Here is an 18,461-nt window from a genome sequence, read left to right on the forward strand (position 1 = left end):
GCTGGTGCCAACATGGACTACACTCAAAGGGGTGAATGCCTTTATAACCCAACAACCCAACAAATCATCTGCTATCAAACACATTTCTTCTAAGCACTCTTAGTGAATAATTCACCTTTTTTTTATCTGGAAGCAGGCAATTTGTGACAGAAAGCAGAATATAGCACCAAGAGCAACAAACAATAACGTAAATATCTGCAACAGAAACATTAAGATTAGTCTAAATGAAGCATGAATAGAAACATCTGTGTGTAAAAGCACCAGAAGAAATGCTGGAGTCAGCTCAGTGGCAAGTACTGATAAGCTGACTGCCAGCAGTCCAAGTGGCAAGCACCAGAGCATGATGTTTGCATCAGGATAAAGCAATCTGTATCACTTCTTACCCTGCTGTCCCAGCAGGAAGGCACACTGTAGCTGTAATGTGACCAGAAACAGAAACCAAGAAAATGGACAATTCGAGATTTAAGCAGGATAAATAAGTGAGATTAAGACAAATCACACACCATAACCGTTGACACCTTGGGAACATAAAAGACCTGTCAAAAGTCAGTTAATTACTATCATCCAAGAGAAACCCAAAAGATGCAGTGAAGACTCGATACCCAGCACCATTGCCACCTGTAAGGATCCTGGCCAGACCCCTTGGGCATGCATGCTTTCGTCCTGCTCCTCTCTCAGTATCTGAAAACAGAATCATTTTCCCATGCATCATGGGAAAGATTGTGTGTTATTCCTGGAGCCCACAAACCAGCTTTTTCTCCAGGTATGTGACATCATATCAGTTGAATTTCCACTGCTACAGTCTTCATTGGAAAGTTCCTCCAAAAGCAGCAGATCATCACAGAAATTTGATTTCCTGACATATGTTTACCTACTGCTAGTTCAAGCCCAGTACTTGATTGCAGTGCACAACAATGAACTATAGGCAGGAAGTGAATGTAGCCTCGATTTTTCTGTAACTATGAGTCCACATGGTTTGCAATAGATAGGAACAAAGAGCTCTTTTTCTTCTAGCAATACAGATCACAAACACAAACTAATGTCAGTCACGCACGTTATTCTGATGTTTCCTTGTCAATTGTTAAATAAAACACAAACAGAAAAAACACTCTTCCCTATAGAGGGAAAAAATGAAGGAAAATACAAGGATTAACAGAACACAAAAATATCTTAAGACTTAGTTAATAGTTCTGTACTCTCCTCACACAATGGGCCAAAGTTGCCTAGTCATTCTCACTAAAGGGAGCCAAAAATGGAAGTTATCATCCTGTGTAAGTAAGAGAAGATACATCCTTCACTCAGCTGTAGACAAAACAAAAATATTTCTCTCATCTTTAATAATACTGCTTTTTATGCTATACCACTAAAGACAGTTTGGGACATTTATTCTAATTATTCACTCAAAATTATCCTTCATGTTTCAGTCAGGATTATTTTGAGAATAATGCACTTTTACTCCTTTCTTGAAAACACTTGTGCCCCAGGAAATGTAACTGCCACCATCTAATCCCATGAAAGTCCTTTCTGAGTCACTTGGGGATTGACCTCATGAATTTTTCATTGCTATTTCTAGTTGGGACTGTCAATCAGACATGAAAAAGATGAAAACAAAACACAGAGTGAAGGAATTTGTAAGAAACGTCACCTCATCCAGTGCTAACATTACATCAGATAGCATAGAGTAGAACCACTTCAAAGAAACAGCTTAGAAGAAAGTTTCCTTTTTGCAACCTTTTTTTCTCAGAATTCATAACTTACTTTCTTTTAGCGTTCTTCAAGCACTCAGTGTTGCACTCTGTGATTCCCAAAGAATCATGGACTGTTCAAGGAAGTTGACAAGGAAAATGCACCATCAGTTGTGTTTGAATCAAATTCCATCAAGTTATCCTCAAATCTAATTTTTTTTTTCTTCACACTTCTATGCAGTCACGTTCACAGTAGTGACAGAAAAATGAAAGGTGTGGCTGAGATCCCATAAGATGTCTAATCACTACTGACAAGTTAAATATGAGTATAAAGAATGTTCTCCCACAAGCAGACAAAGCACACTGTACAACAATCCACCTGCCAGGCACAGAAGCTTGGTATGTTATAAAAATCCTAGACCTAGTGTATCTAGGAGTCCCAGTCATACATTAAGAGGTGCTTTGCAAACAGATTAGAAGGGCTGATCTTCTAAAGACCAAAAAGATCTCTTAAAAGAGAGGCAGAGGTGACGCAGTGGTTATAAAACTTCTGTACACATTTTCAATTGGGCTTCAGATAGCTTATTCTTAATAAAACGTGTTCTTTTATGTTAAAGGTTATGAAAAACTTCAGCCAAAGAAAGGCAAAAAAAAATAATGAAGAAAGGCTGTTACAAAAGTGCTTACCATTGTGAAACTGGAGGAACAGTGTGATTCTCACCCCAGAAGCTATAACAAAACACAAAGCACAAGATCTGACATGTTCAGGTAAACACAGACAACAACGTTAGTGAGAGAAACTAGATCTATTCTTTCCAGACACTGGAAGACAATTCAGAGGTAACTGCTTTCTACATTTCTATTAGTACAGCTTTATGCTTTACATGAACACTATATGCAGACCTTCACATCTTTACAGTGTAAGAATAGGTCCCATCCAAATGCCAAGACACTGAGATGTCAAATATGGGTAGATATTAGTAACCATTTGCATATTTATGTATATTTTAAGAAATAAGGGGGTCTGAACTCTATATCAGCCAAGATGTACATTCCCTTTCCATACTATTGACATTAATTCACTGTGTAGTACGGTTAATGTTTTCAACAGAGATCCAATCCCTTGAAATACTTGCTTTCTTCAAAACCAGTTCTTCAATTCAATGAGTCTCGCTCAGCTCTTTATGTACAGCACTAATACATACTGCATGTATTACACATGCTAGAGATTGCCTATTTCAATACTTTTTCAGAAATACTGTGGGAGCCCCTCTTTCCCAACAATTCATATAAACACTCTATTCTGGGAAAACAGAAGTAAACTTTCATTTGGGAATAATTACTCTGCTGTGAGAGCAGATCAATTAGTCCATAATTGAGGGTCAACATGGGAATGGGCTGAAACAAGTCATGTCACAACAGAACAGCCATGTCAGCCTGCCTCCTTCAGAAAAGCTCTGTTGTGTAACTGTGTGTGTAGCTTTCACTTTTCTTTTTGCAGGCTAACAAAATTTTCTATAGCAGGTTTGAGCAATGTAACTGATCCTGATCCATATGGGTCTGGGCATGCTCAGCAATTACTGAATTCAGAATATCTTTACACATACATATGAAAGGAAGGGCAGGATTTTCTCAAAACAATATGAATCAATGCCTTAATTAATGTAAAAATAATTGAAGGCATGTATAGCTCACAGAACAGACTCTACTTGGGGATGCTAACACCGTTTGAAGGCATTCGTGGAGCAACGGAAGACGATTTCAGAATGAACTTGGAGTTTGAGAGTATCTAAAAGCGTAACACTAACGTAAAATTTAAAAAAAGATTTCAGAGACAGAGAGAGGGATAGATTTTCTCCAGTATTATTTACTGTGCAGCAAGCATTCACAATGTCAGAGGCCAAACCTTCACAGAGTCTTCTCATTACCACTGAGACTGATTCAGGTCAAATCAGCACTAAGAAATACAATTTTTTTTTTTTTTGTTAATTGGTCATTTTTTATTTAATTTGGATACTTAGATCTGTGTCAGCTGTTGGAAAATTCTTGTTTACAAGTTTCTTTTTCTTCTTTTTCTTCTTTTTTCTTTTAGTTGGAGAAATAAGTTGCCAAGTATGCACTGCAAACAAACTGCCTTGGAATCTGTAATCACCACACTGTTACCTCCTCTATCCCCCTTCTTTTCTACTCATAAGTGTACTTCTTTTGCCTATGCCACAGAAAGTTAACAAAAATTGACTTTCTCACAGCAGCATCCCTTAGCGCAACTCCTCTGAAAGCAGCAGAACCATAACTACTAAATAAAGGGCCAGTAAGACCTTGGTGTAAAATAATGACTGGAGAGATGTAATGCCCAAATAATATTTGCCCCCTGAGGCCCTTCAGAGACAAACCTTATTGATGAAAAAACTACAATTTAATTCAATCTTTCCTTTGGTAAGCAAAAGCAAAAAAAGCTAAGTAAAGAAAATCTGTTCACAGTGGATACTTTATTTTGTGGTTACCCTTAAAGGGGAAAAATACATGTAATCAGTATATACACATACTTTGTAAATGTATATGTATACACAGACTTCCACACACATTTATACATTCATTACTACATTCCTGTACCAAAGAGTGAGAGCTGAGAAAGCTACAGATGGAGTTTAAGCCTGTATTGATATAATTACCACACTTTTTAAAAGGTCCTAGGGCAAAATGGGGATCTCATTCATTTAATTTCAAAAAGAATGTAAGATTCAATTTGTTTAAAACTTGATTACATCACAAGGGAGAAAATGGTGTGGCTGGACTTTTTTTCCTTGTCAGCTGAAGTTTAAAGCTCAGGAAAATCTCTCTGAGCTTTTCTTATGTAATTTAAATCATAAGCCAGACTTCAAAAAGAAATAATACAGCAATTACATTAAAGAGTATAATCATCTGGGGAAGAGGAAAACTCAGACTAACAGACAAAAGACTTGAATGGAACTCAAGTTAAGAGGAAGAAAGAAGGGTGTGCATGAACAGAGCAGGATTCATTTCCAAGGAAGACAAGAAGTGCAAATCTTTGAGAATTAGAATTAAACCCTTCTATGGTAGTGAGACCACATCCTTTCTAGTAAAAAGATGATTTTCCTTCAGTTTCACTTTGCTTCCTTTTCTGTTCTGTAATCCTCCTCTCACACAATTACATTTCTCATCTTTCTCCCTGAATTCAGTAGTTCTTACATTACCAGCTGCACATTTCACTAATAGAGTGAAACTGGTTACTGTTTTGTTATCGGTTGGCCTGCATATACACTTAACATGCATACACGTTAAAAAGACCTTGAAATGTTATCTCTGTCCACCTCTATAATGCTAAGGAATTGCATGCAGCTATAAAAGTAATACAACATCTTTGCAAGAAACAGTTCCCCTGTCCTTCCAATACAACATTTTGAAGTCTGCCCAGAGTCGCAGTTAATGGCCTGCTCAGAAAGTTATGCCTTCTGTTTTATTACATAGGCCTGTGACACCAGAGGCTGATGTTGGTGGGATGGCAGTAGAGGTTGAACCTTCCCACCAATATTCCATTACATTTTGTTGCTGTGTGACAGATGGCAGCAGAGGGGCAATCTGACAGAACGGCGTCTGACAGGAAAGCGTGTATAAATCAAAGGTGTGGAACTGAATTCCTCTGTGCAGAAAAAATTGCACCCACTGACATTCATGGATGCTTGCTGAATGTTTCTGGAGACCAAACAGCAGATATGAACACAGTGAGGCAGTGGGTGGTGCGTTTCAGCATTGGCAACAGCGGGTCACTTCTGCTGGTGCATATTTTTATGAGTATGGTATGCAGGCTCTTGCTAATTGCTGGCAAAAATGCATAGCTAATGATGGTGACTATTGTGAAAAATAGTGCTTTCTAGCTGAGAAGGCATTCTATCAAATAGTCCTATTGTGCTCTTTGTACTGGTTCTAGTTTCCATGGAAATAAATAGGAAGCATTACTTTCAGAGTGATTTAGGTCTTAAGACTTATGCATTTGCAGCCCAAGGCGATACCTCTTCACTCAATCTGGCCCAGGCAAACCAGAAGGTTGGACACCTGTGGTATAGACATTACGCAGCAAGTTAAGTGGTTTGTACATACCTAAATCCATCCTCATTCATCTTGTTTAGCCCTGAATGAGACTAAAGAACATTCCTTAAAAGTGCATGTAGATGCATGCCTCAATAGGTCCTAAATCAACAAAGTAAGAGTAGTGCATCCTGCAAGCAGCTGTCAAATCTCTGCTATTAAAATTTTACTTCTGTGTTGTTTTGTTGTTATTTTTTTAAAGTCAAACAGGCTTTTACACATATTCACAGAAGAAAAAACAACAAAAACCCCCACAAAACAAACAGTTTCAACACAAATTAATTTCTCAAGCACATCCCAGAATGCATATTTTAACACACTCATACAATGAGAAAGGAGCGTTAAGTTGCAGTGTGCTGTCAAATACAACCAATTCCAAGAAGGATGCTTCCACATCTGATCATGTAAGGAAGAAAGAAGAAGAAAGGTGACAGGCCTGTTTTTTAATAAATTTTATGTGTTTTATAAATAGGTGCAGTTTTAATTGCCCATTATACTGAAATGTTTCAGGTATATCTTTGTTATCAACAACTTTAAATTTCAGACCAAGTGTTTCATACATACCGTGTGCACATTCCTTACAAATTAAAAAACTGTTTGACTTTGTATGTAAGTTCTTCTAGTTGACTTTCTACAGAATGACCAAGCTGGAAAGGGACCTCAGGGAGTTCCTGGTCCAAACTCCTGCTCAAAGCAGGTTCAGCTCTTTTTGCTTTAACTACATGCAGTTGGATCCTGAAACCCTCAAAGGATGGAGATTGCTTAATCCTTCTAGGCAACCTGTACCATACCTTCACTATCTTCCAAGTTGTAAAAGAAAATAAATAACAACAATAATAAAAATACATAAATAAAAACATAGAATCCATTTTGAACCCCGCTTCTTTAAATTTATGCTCATTGTTTCTCAACCTTTCACTCTGAACCACTGTTTAGAGCCTGATGCCTCATAGAGAATGACATACTGGTTTTCTTAGGAGTTTGTGAATGCTTAGTAAAATACAGATTTCCAGGAGAGATCTTCAATTGAGAAGAGGAGCTATGGATAGAGCCTGCAGTATTTTTAAGAGAATTATCTCAAAGAGTTCAATGTAAATTACATTTGCCTCTCAGAAGGGCCAATTTCTCATTACTTCAAGCTATGTATAAACATTTTAGAAGAGCGGAAAATATTAATTAGCTAAAAAACCAAGCAGAGTAAAGAGGTTTCAATTTCAAAGACAAAACAAAATAAAACATGTTGATTGTGGAAATTTCAGGATCAAAATTAGGTAGTGTAGGTGGTTGGTTGTGACATAAACCACAATTCTCTAATCACTGCCAAAGGCAAAAATGTCAGAGCTGAACCAAATTGGCTATATTAGGATGTTTAACTTGACATGTTTATTCTAGCTGAAAGGTAAACAAATCTTTCTGGCCTTCTAGAGTTTTCTCCATCCGTCTTCTTTTTTAAAGAAGCTAGCAAGCTATCTTTCTAGTAATTCTACAATAATAAGAACAAATAAAAAACAGTTACAAAATAGAAATGCATGTATACAAACATATACATACACAAATATGCAGTCAAATGTCCATAAAATGCAGTGACTAAGTGTATGTGTCTGTATACCTGTATATTGATACATACATGAAAACCATCAGATTTTTCACTTTTTGGAACCGTGGGCAAATGACTTGATATTTATCTTCAAATACCTTACACTGGTCACTTTTAATATTCACAGGCAAATGCATTTTTGGATAGGTAGAGATGAACCTGAATTCTTCATACAGTTTAGCAATAGCCAAGCCACTGTGATAAGTATCTGCGAACTTGGTTCACAGCTGTATACACAGTCTGACTAGAGGGAGCATGAACCAAAGAGAGACAAATGGGATTTCAGAAAGCTGAAACCCAACAAATGCTTGGATATTACATCCATTCAACACAAGGTTGCACACATCACAGTACTGTACAACCATCCCATTGGAAAGTAAAAAGAACAAATCTGTATAAATGCAGTTCGGCTTCCTTCAGTTCCTACATAGCCAGGTTAGCGCTCCTTTGATCATCTCTGATTTACAGTGCAATACTGACACATCTTAAAAACAATAAGTATCCTAACCTCATAAGCAGTGCAAGAGAAACAAGCTTTCTGCCTTCATATATTGCCTAATTTCATTACTAGAAAAAACTATATATATCAGGTACTTGGAAGGAGATAACTTTTTTAAAAAAGGTACATACACATTAGTTAAAGAAAAGCAAAAATAGTCCTAAGTGTAAAGATATTATAGCATCTTCTCTGGTATAGCAAACCCCAACACTACTAGTAACTATTCTCTCCAAATCAATCACAGAATCATAGAATCACTGGGTTGGAATAGACCACCAAAATCATCCAAGTTTGTATATTTACAAACGATATATGACCTTTATACGACCTGACCCTTCTTGTAGATGGGAGTCATACTGTCAAGCCTCCATTCCTAAGGTGGGAATCATGGAGCTCGTGGGAGTCTCCATAGATGAGGCTCATTTTGTGCAGTTCTCTAGCAGTAAGATGTCTCATTCAGAACACAAGAACACACTACAGTGAGGATGACAAAAGGGGCACAGAATGGGAAGAGCTGTCTTTATGTGAGAATGGACAAAACAATAAGTTATCTCCATCTCCTACATTTCTGATTGATAGACAGTAACTAGATCCAGGTACTACGTACTCTATCATTTCCTCTAAAGCCGAGATACCCTTTAAATACAGGCAGGTTGCCACTGCTGAGAAAGCCATTTACCACTGAGTGAAGATCCCCAGGTCACATGAAGGCCCAGACAAGTCGCATACAGACATTTTGCTTAAAATAAACTAACAAACAAAAAAACCCCACAATCATATGTCTCCTTGTGCCACTAAGATTTATGATTTGGCAAAATTACATCAGAAATCAGAATTCCACTTGGCTTTCCTGATCTCATCCCAGAGATATTTATACTGAAAAGGACAATCTATTCCCTATGTCTACGGCCCAAATATTATTTACTCTTAGTCCATGTTTAGCAAATAAAGCTCCACAATGATTAGCTTCTATACTAAACTAATTTACATTTAAAGACAATACATTCTGTTACTAAACTCCTCTTTCTAGTAACAGTGAAAATAATAACCACTAAATGTCCATTGCTCAATGTCCTAGAGCTGCAACAATAAGACTGAGTGCTTCAAACTGGACTATAAGTTATGTGGGTTCTATTTTGAGCCTGACACAGTTCATCCTGTTGTTTCAATTTAATTATATTTAGCCTTCAATCTATGACCAGCAGCCATAATATTTCACATTTTGTTAGTTTGTCTGGTTTATACTGCCTAGTAACTTACAAAAATAGCTACAATTCAAAACATCACTTTAGAAAATTAACCCTAAAGCAGTATTTACAACCTATCAACACTTCTGTGCAAAAGGAAAAAATATCATAAGCACTTCGTTGACAACAGTAGTTGCTGAAAGCAAGGGGAAAAAAGTGAAAACTGAGAAAAAAACATGTACAGACTTAAATTCTGAACTGTTTAGTTGTCCAGAAAACAAATTTGACAGCAGATATTGTAGATACTTTATTATAACTAAGATTTATGTGTTTAAGCATTTCTATTTAAAAAAAAAAAACCCCATGACAGTATTTAGCAGAGGGAATAGTAAGTCCAACATGGTACTTTTACTTTACCTACTTGGTCTTCAGTAGTAGCTTAGCTTTAAACATACTTTAAAGGTATTTTTAAGAAAATGTTTTAAAGACACATCAGTTATCCTCACAGAAAAAACATCTTTTCACTGACTGGATTTTTACAAATTAAATTGTAGCAATTAAAAATATTAAATATTTCTTAATATCTTGAATTATAAAATTACATCAATTTTCCTTGGATCGTGGAATAATGCATGAAGTTTATGTATTTTTGCAGGTATCTTATGCTGAATTACACATCTATTGTTCATGTAAAACAGTTAATTCAAACATTACAATCCCGTAAAATCTACCATTTTTACAAGTGGTTGCTAACCTAGATTATTCTCCATGTTAAAAACTCTTCCAATGAATACGCATATTTCTCTAACCAGCATTGCCTAGAAATTTTAATACTAATAACCTATATACAAGAAATTGTCTCATGACTGTGCATCATAGCATTAGAAGGCTCCAGTTTGTACAAGCTTTTCCCAAATTCCATTTTGAACGTAAGTAGGAAAATACAGACCAACCTTGGCAGTTACTCTGGTTTTATACTTCGTGAGATTTCGGAGGCCTCATGTTCAGTGATGTTTTAGTCTGAGTCCCAGTTGCACTGCATCTCTTCAGACAGGAGCTATAACATCTGTTGGGAAGAAATCATACTTCAGTGTTTCTTACCAAAACACAGTATTTAATTAGCAAATGGGATCTTACGTTCTAGGGTAGAATATAAACATACATTCTTGAACTTAAGTCATTAGCCCATACATAAAATACAAGATTCAGCATCTCAGCAAGCAGGAGTTATTGCTGCTTTGTTTTTCTTTGTTGGTGGTAGAGTTTCGTTTGTTTCTTACAACAGATAAAAGTCTCCTATTTTTCTCAAACCAACCAACAAATATGAGAGAATGCAATTATAAAATATATAGAACTCAATAGTACAATCGTAGAAGTGACAGTTCTATTTTGTTTTTCCCATCTAACATGAAAATCTTGCTCATTCACTCCTGAAGAGGATGCCTACCAGCATTAGGATTGCAGGACAGTAAGTCTCACTATGAGACCTACTATAACATAAGACGTCACGTCTTATAGGTTGTGTGTGTATATTTGTGCATATTTAAAATTAATCATTTGTGATTTTTTTGAAAGTGATGAAGTTGTCTCTAATATAGAGGAAGATGTTTTCTCAAGAACCATCTTTCACACAACACTTAGCCTAGCCCAAAGCGCTAAGAGAAATTTCTTTGCATTAATAATTAACTTCCAAATTTAAATGGTAGGAAATAGCATTTGATTATGCTCTGGACATATAAAAAGTAGAATTTAACAAAAGTAGATAACGAGTGCAGCTGAGATCTAACCTGCTAAGTCTCCTTCAAATCCAGATTTACCATTACATCTTAATGCTGAGTTAGAGTTAGGCTCTGCCTCTTGCCCTTGGGGTGTTGAATGACACCCTCAGGGTCTTGCTGGAAAAGAATAAAAGCTTTTCCCCTCAGCTAACTATTAAAGAGCAAGTCAGCTGCACTCCAGGAACACCTATTAAAGCCTAACAGAGGCTCATAAAAACAGTTACTTAAATATTAAAGCCATTTCATTAGAAGTGGCTGGAACATAAGAAAGCAGACATTTCAACTGATTCAAGCCCCTATTGATTTTAAAAGACAATCTGTGTCTTGACATTTATGGGCGTATGTATAGAAGCAGTGCAGTAGTCAGTCATTTTATTGTTAACCTCAAAGAAAATTCATCTTTAAACCACTTATTTCTTTAATCCTGCTATTTAAGATAGTATCAGTCCTCTACATCAGGGCTACTGTAAGCAGCCGTTTAAAGGACAGATAGTCCAAAACAGATCTCGGTCAGTCAGACTCATTAATATCAACCATAGGTCAAAGTTTGTGAATTCCCTCAGGGTGCAAAAAACATCAGAAATACCATTTGTGTTTAGACAGATGTGAAGGCACAACAGATTATAGACTTATGAGGCTTAACAGAAACAAAGGGTGCAAAGGGAAACAAAAGGAAATGAATACAAATAAAAGACCTTAAAATTCTGAGCACTGAATTCAAGATAACAATAAAACTAGTCCTAAAATAATCTTGTCTTAATTCCATAGTTACACCAAACCTTTAAGATGTTTAGTTTCCTTGAAGTGTAATTCTAACATTAATCACTAAAATCAGTTTATTTTACTTCTTCCAACTCTCTTGTTACACGCTTTCTACCATGCAAACTAGCAGAACACATTGTTTCATTTCAGTGAAATTTTGTTGTCAGAGTAGTTAAGAGAGGACACAGTGCTTTCTGCATGAAGCAGAAATCTGGGCAGCTCCCAGATAGAAGTTGCACAAGCAACTTGGGTTTGGACTGCCTGTGAGTGTCCTCACTAGCTGCTCTCATTTGAAAAACAGTTAAGTTTTGACCAAATTGGAAAAAAATCTTATAATTTAATTTAAATTTAGTTTAAATTTAAAATTTAAATGTTTGCTATGTAAGAAATGATTGAAAGTTTCATTTATTCTTCCACTGCAAAACACAAGAGATGAAAGAAACATGAAAATGAAAGCCCAAGAGTGTGACAGCAATGCCCATCCATCAAAGGCACAGCAATCACCTTAAACCACCTAGTTCCCTTTTGCAGGCAAACCATAACTAGATGGCCAAAGACAGAACAGAACAAAATGAGCTATGACTCAGCACTGAGCAACAGCAGCTTTGCCCACTCAGCATCCTGAGTCACAGCTTGCTGTGGCTCAACTAAGGAATCATGAATTAGAGCCATCCATCTCCTTTACTCTCTTATACTAAAGATCAAACACATTATGCAATTCATCTCATATTTTTCCTCGTAATGATTTTTACAGAGACTACCAAAATAATACTGTAAATTGATATCCTGAAGGGTTTTTACAATTGAACAAAGATGGTAGATTAGCTTTGCTAAAAAGGCAAAAGGTCACCTTGGTAACGTAATGGGACTGCACTCAGTGTTTTGGTTCTCATCATTAGTTTCTTTTTCAGCTTAAAGACTGCTCCTTGACATTTTTTTTTTTAAATAAGTGACTTTTAAATGCATAACAATTCAAAACTCTGAATGAATGTAGCCCTACTGCTCTCCCACAAACTGTTTCAGCCCCTGTCATTTCCTAAGAGATACCACATAGAAAAATTATAACTAAAATAAAGTACTATTGTTTGGCTCTGCCATCTCTGTGGTAGTCCCTAAATCTTAAAAAACATATAAAATAAAGTAATATACTTCCTTGAAAAGTAAGAAGGAAACCATCATTAAAATTTGCCCATTGCTTCTTGATGTTATATATGTTAATTTTGGGAATAGAATTCCCAAGCTCAGCATCTTGAAACATGCCTTATGCTGGAGGAAAAAAAAAAAAGAGAGTATAAACAGATCAGTATGAAATAAAAAAAAAAAAAAATAGAATGTTTCATATTGCGTCATTGTGGACTTGCAGCCTGCATCCTCTCAGCAGCACATCTGATACGCTAACATAAACACAGCACTTGACCACAATGCCTATTTGCCTGCCCACTTTTCCCAGCTTTGGCTGGGCAGGAGACATGGGTGTTTCTTTCTTGATCTGGAGTTTGATCCCAGCGACAGTGATCCTAGCACTCAGCAGAAACGGAGATGATTCCTTAGCTTGTGGGGTACAGTCTGCTAAACTAGAAATTCAAAGCAGCCATTAGTTTCTTCTACTATTTCTGAAGAGGCATCAAAAAGCAGGAACCAAACTCTAGTTGCACAGACATAAGGTTTAGCCCAACAAGTTCACTTCTTCCCAACCTGGTTAGAAACTGGCATTAGTATAGTGGGTATCACTATACGCATGCCTTAACTTCAAAGAGCATGCTTCAAAAATGAAACATTTACATGACAATCCCAGGTTTTAAAGCAGGGTCTCTAGCTCTCATGAGTGCTAAGAGATGTTTTAAAATAGTTCCAGAGGCTTACTAAATAGAAAGAACTCAATATAACAAACAGCCAAGGTTAATCGGTTCCAGTGTGCAGGCCATCTTCCTCTGTATTTCCTGTCTTAAAACACTTCAAAGAAGGTATTCCTTTTTTTTTTTCGTAACAGTAAGGTACATACACTATGAAGGATTACTTCAGTACTACTTCAAATTTAGAACTTAAAACTTATTTCTCAGTCATTGCAAGAGAGCTGGAAAGAAAAATAAATGTAAATAAGTTGTCCACTTAAAATATGCATTTCATAGCTCAGCCTATTTCCTTTCTCCTGAGTCAGCAGGGAACTGAAGGAGACAAGACAGCTTCTCCCTAATGGCTTCAAGAGGCTAACTAGCCTAATTTCCTAATTTGATATCTTAGTAGTTCACAAGCATTTAGAACAGAAAGTAGATGGCTGACAAGATATCAACATTTTCTTATTTAAATGCTAAAATTTCCAGGCTTTTCAACCTTCATTTTAGCAAGCTGATGGATTTCTTTGCTTCCTTTCACTCTGTCAGTGGATCTTTCTAGAACAATTCCATTTGACATTGGAATTGAGGCGTTTGTGCTTCAGGCAGCTGGAATGTGTTGCCTAAGGAGTAGAAAGACACCCAACAACTTAAGGCAGACCTTGAGGGAAAAAAAAAAAGAATAAAAGCATGGAGTATATCTTACTAACAAGGATTTGTTGCAAAGAGGAATGCAATATCCTGAAAAGGGCCTGCTTTACTTACATTTCTACAGAGGAAAAAAAGCTAATCATAAAAATAGAAAGCGTTTATAAACTATTTAGGATCAATCATGCTGCTCTGATTAGGAACAAAGTTACATGCAAACAGAGCTATTATTAGCATACTACTAGAAGTCATCTAGGTGCTATAAACAATTTGATACATTTACTAATCATACAACAACATTACACAGTGACTGCACAAAATATGTTTATACAGATATTTTTTTAAATGTGAAAAAAAAAAAGTCAAAATGTTTAAAAAAGCAAAGTAGCATTTACAAAATGAAATAAAAAAATCCTGTTGGAATGATGTTGATGATCCAGAAACAGAGACTATCAGAAAGCAGTTTAGACTACATTCCATACACTTTTCATTCCTTTAACCATTAATTTGTCCTGTATTTTCTAATAACCTTGCCTTAAATCCACCTTAAGTGACTAGAACTTCCAATGAGCAAAGAAACAGAAAAGGAAACTCAAACATTGGATCACAGCCAGAAAAAGCAAAGCTGCTGCCACCATATGTTAAACACATAGGTACATGTCACTTCACATTTTAATTCAAACTTCCTCAGTGTCTGCAATTTCATTTTAAAAAGTGTGGGATGATATGAGTAGACATTTTAATACCAATTTCAGTACTTTTATAACATTACCTGAGCAGTGATTTTACAGCAATCAACCACACTCATACGGGATGTCCATAAATTTATTAATGTTTAAATAAATTAAAAAAAAAAATAAAGGCTCATCTATATAAGCTCAAAAATAACAACACCACTGTGTTGTAGGATAAAAGATGAGGGCAGGAAAGTGAGGAAAGCAATCAAGTGAAAAGAAAAATAGCATTTAAAAGCTGCCACAGAAATCAGCAAAACATACTACAAAGTCTTCAGAAGGGTGACGGGGTAAGCAGGGACGAATGGGGGGCAGAGAAGTATCAGTTGCCAGAACTTCATGCCGTATTCTAAAAACCTTTGATACAAGTTTACATATAGAACTTTCAAGTTAGTGACAAAATAGTGGGTTATCAACAGGAAACAGAGGTGCAGGAATGAGCTGCACTGAAAACCGATTAAAAAGATCTTTGGCTGGGCTATATAAACATGTAATCAAACTACTTTCCATCAGAGCAGCCTAAAAAGTAAAAACCCATTTCAGGGAAAACAAACATATGCTTGCTGGCTACTGTGCTCAACTCCAAATAATGCCACTATGTAATCCTTTCACTGAAAGCAAATTAAGAAGTTCAGTAGGCATTTGGTTATTTAAGAAGGACAATTCTGATTACAGTAACATTGAACAATGACTTAGTTCTTTCCAGTTACTGAAAAGTTCAATGAAAAAGTAATACTGAGGATTTAATGAGGGCATAAATTATTGTTTATCTCCTGCTCTGCTGCTACAAATTGTCTACAAAATCTCAAATCATTAATAAATAGGAAAAGCAAATTACAAGAAGTTCACCCAAAGGTCAGCTTCCGCACCCTGTCAAATATGCAGAGCCAGTAAGAAAGTCTTCAATGAAACCAAACTGTGTGAAAAGAAGCAGGCTTAGCATAGTCAGAAGTGCTGGAGAAAATGCATCTATCCTAAGAACAGAAAAAGGAGAAAGAGAGAAAAAAAGTATGTACAGAAATTTAAGAAACTTCCAAGAACATTAATGTATTTCAGCATACCAGGAAAGAAATGTGACAGTGTATGATTTTAATTAATACAGCATTAAATTTGTATTATGATACAGAGGTTATCCAAAGATATTTTGACCAAGGATTTTTCCCCCATCACTTATCTTTCATTCATGAGAAATTTAAAAATGAATCAAGGGGGAACTTAATCAAAAACAAGCAAAATGATGAAGGCATAACCTTTTGCATAACAGCACAGAATACATGGTGCACCGCAATTCATCTCACAGAATTAAAACTGGTCAAGAAAAAGGTACACCTCTACTATTACTGTTTGGTTTTGTTGTTGTAATAACTAGGCTATTACACTGCCAACTGAACAACAATTAATTAGTAGGCATTGATATCAACTTATTTCTAAGCAGTTGTCTCTTAAAAACAATCACAGATAATGAAAAATAAGTATTTAGTATTACAGATATCAAGGGTTAAGAGCAAGAAAAAAAAACACAACTATATACAACAAAATAAACCCCAAGCTTTATTCATTACCTTAGCATTAATTTGCTCTCTTGTCTGCTGTTGGCAATTTGTTCTCCACCACAGAAGAAAGCAAACTTGTCTCCAAACTCAGGAGAATTCAAATTTCTTCCTTTCAGCAAAGACCTGCCATGCTTTAAAGCAACATGCTGAATACGAATGAGGCACATCAATTACCATTTGTAAACACTAATTACTAAATCTTTCAGTGTTTTCTCCACAAAAAAAAAAAAAGCTTTGATTCTTATTTGACTTTATTCAACATCATTAAATTGCCTCACATAACTCAGCACAAAAGCTTCATCAAACAGCATTTAACACAGACTGGAAAACACAGGAAATATAACTGAAGACTAAAAAGTTACATTTCGTTTTCTTATGGGGTTTTTTAAGCCTCAAGGTTAGAGATCCTATTACCTTTGGACAAGTCGGCTTTCCGTCCTGCTGTTGCTACAAGGCATAACAAGAGTACTTGACACCTGCGTTATCACCCTTTTTTCTGCCAGCAGTATCTAGTTTGATGCCAGCATCAGACCTCTGCCAAGCAAAACCGAGAGCCAGTTCTTGCCTGCTGACTTCTTAGTTGAAAAGCAGTCGGGCTGAGTCTGGGCATGTTTCAAGTTTACCTTATGTATCTCTCCCTAACATGTTTACTAGGCTCTGATAAGGTGCAGGCAATCACTTCTTCCAGGAATTGCAGCTAAACACACTAAGTTTTATGGTACTACTTCACCTCAGCAGTTGGGTTCAACCACAAACAGAAACAAGCCATTTTTCAGCTCACACAGTGCTCTCACACTCACTCTGTATGAACAAATACTACCATAAACAGGTCTTCCTAAAAAAGTTAGAACACAAGTTATGCTTTGGTCCTTAATAAAGTCACACACACACACCAATTCACATATTCTAATTAGCTACACTAACAGTAATTATTATAAGTCATAGCAGATTAAATAAGCACCCACAAATATACTTTGCAACATTATAACACAAACGTTTCAAAACCCTATAACAGTAACTCAAAAGACAATATGCTAAACTAACTGGACATAGCAGACAGTTTTCCTAGCAAGAGTCCAAATATTTAACAGAAAAAAAGAACATCAGAAAATGGGAAAACATTACCATACACATCTGAAGTGCTGGCAAATGAGAGAATTTGAAAATAGTCAAAATCATTAGCAATAAAGTTATCCAATTATCTTAGTAAGATTTACTCTAATAACATTGGCAATGAATAACTGTGGTTACATAATTGAATTACTGCGAAATTAAGCACCTTTGAAGAAAGACAGATAAGTAAAAACTCTTGTTTTATAAAACTGGTTTTCCTGCTCTAAAGCAAATTCATTGTAGACAGCTATATCTGGATGTCAAAGCAATGTACTTATTCATATAGTCACACTGTTGTTATTCATGGAGGAAAAGCATTTAAGACATTAGCTATTATTGCTAAACTTAAAACTGTTATATTACAAACACCTGAACCAAGGCAGAGGAAAAAAAGCACAACCATACACATGCATGAGAGAAAATTTTCTTGCTATTAAAGCATTTCTTCAGCCACTATTACTCCAGGAAATGAGCAGCAGGATTGGTGTTAGTGGAGAACCCTGTCCCCAAACACAAATGCCTGGAAGACATCTGCTGCTCAACTGCCCACTCCTTCAATACTGGCACAGTTTTGGTGGGCTTGATCAAATCACTGAATGTCAAGATCACAGGATAACACCACTGAAATTAAGATATTAAGGTATGGACAAAGCAGTGATTTATTCCATCTCCTATTTTTATTGTAACCTACCGAGATCTTAAGTGTCCTTTAAAATAAATGCATATGGCCATGAAGACAAACACTAAGGCAACTGGCAGTTGTGGTTTTCAGAGGGTTTTCTACAAATATTCTTTATTTATTTTAAAAAAATAAAATCAGCATCAATGTTAGCATTTGTATTATTGTAATCTTCATCAGAAAACACAATATTTAATCCAGTCAGAATTCAGAATTCTCTCTCAGAAGCTTTTCAACATTCAGGTATATTGATACTTGTAATTTACTGTCCAACTGACTGCAATTAA

At 36.0% G+C, this 18,461-nt stretch overlaps 1 protein-coding gene across 1 annotated transcript in view; it reads right to left on the reverse strand.

Annotated features, from left to right (window-relative positions):
• SPSB4 (splA/ryanodine receptor domain and SOCS box containing 4) overlaps positions 1–18,461 on the reverse strand; it is a 151,519-nt gene that overhangs the window by 120,264 nt on the left and 12,794 nt on the right. Inside the window, exon 2 of the mRNA XM_040705805.2 lies at positions 10,029–10,141. The gene's annotated coding sequence lies outside the window, so the exon portion shown is untranslated. The remainder of the gene's footprint in view (positions 1–10,028; positions 10,142–18,461) is intronic.

This window comes from Gallus gallus, chromosome 9 (genome assembly GCF_016699485.2).
Source record: "Gallus gallus isolate bGalGal1 chromosome 9, bGalGal1.mat.broiler.GRCg7b, whole genome shotgun sequence".
NCBI classification, from domain to species: domain Eukaryota; kingdom Metazoa; phylum Chordata; class Aves; order Galliformes; family Phasianidae; genus Gallus; species Gallus gallus.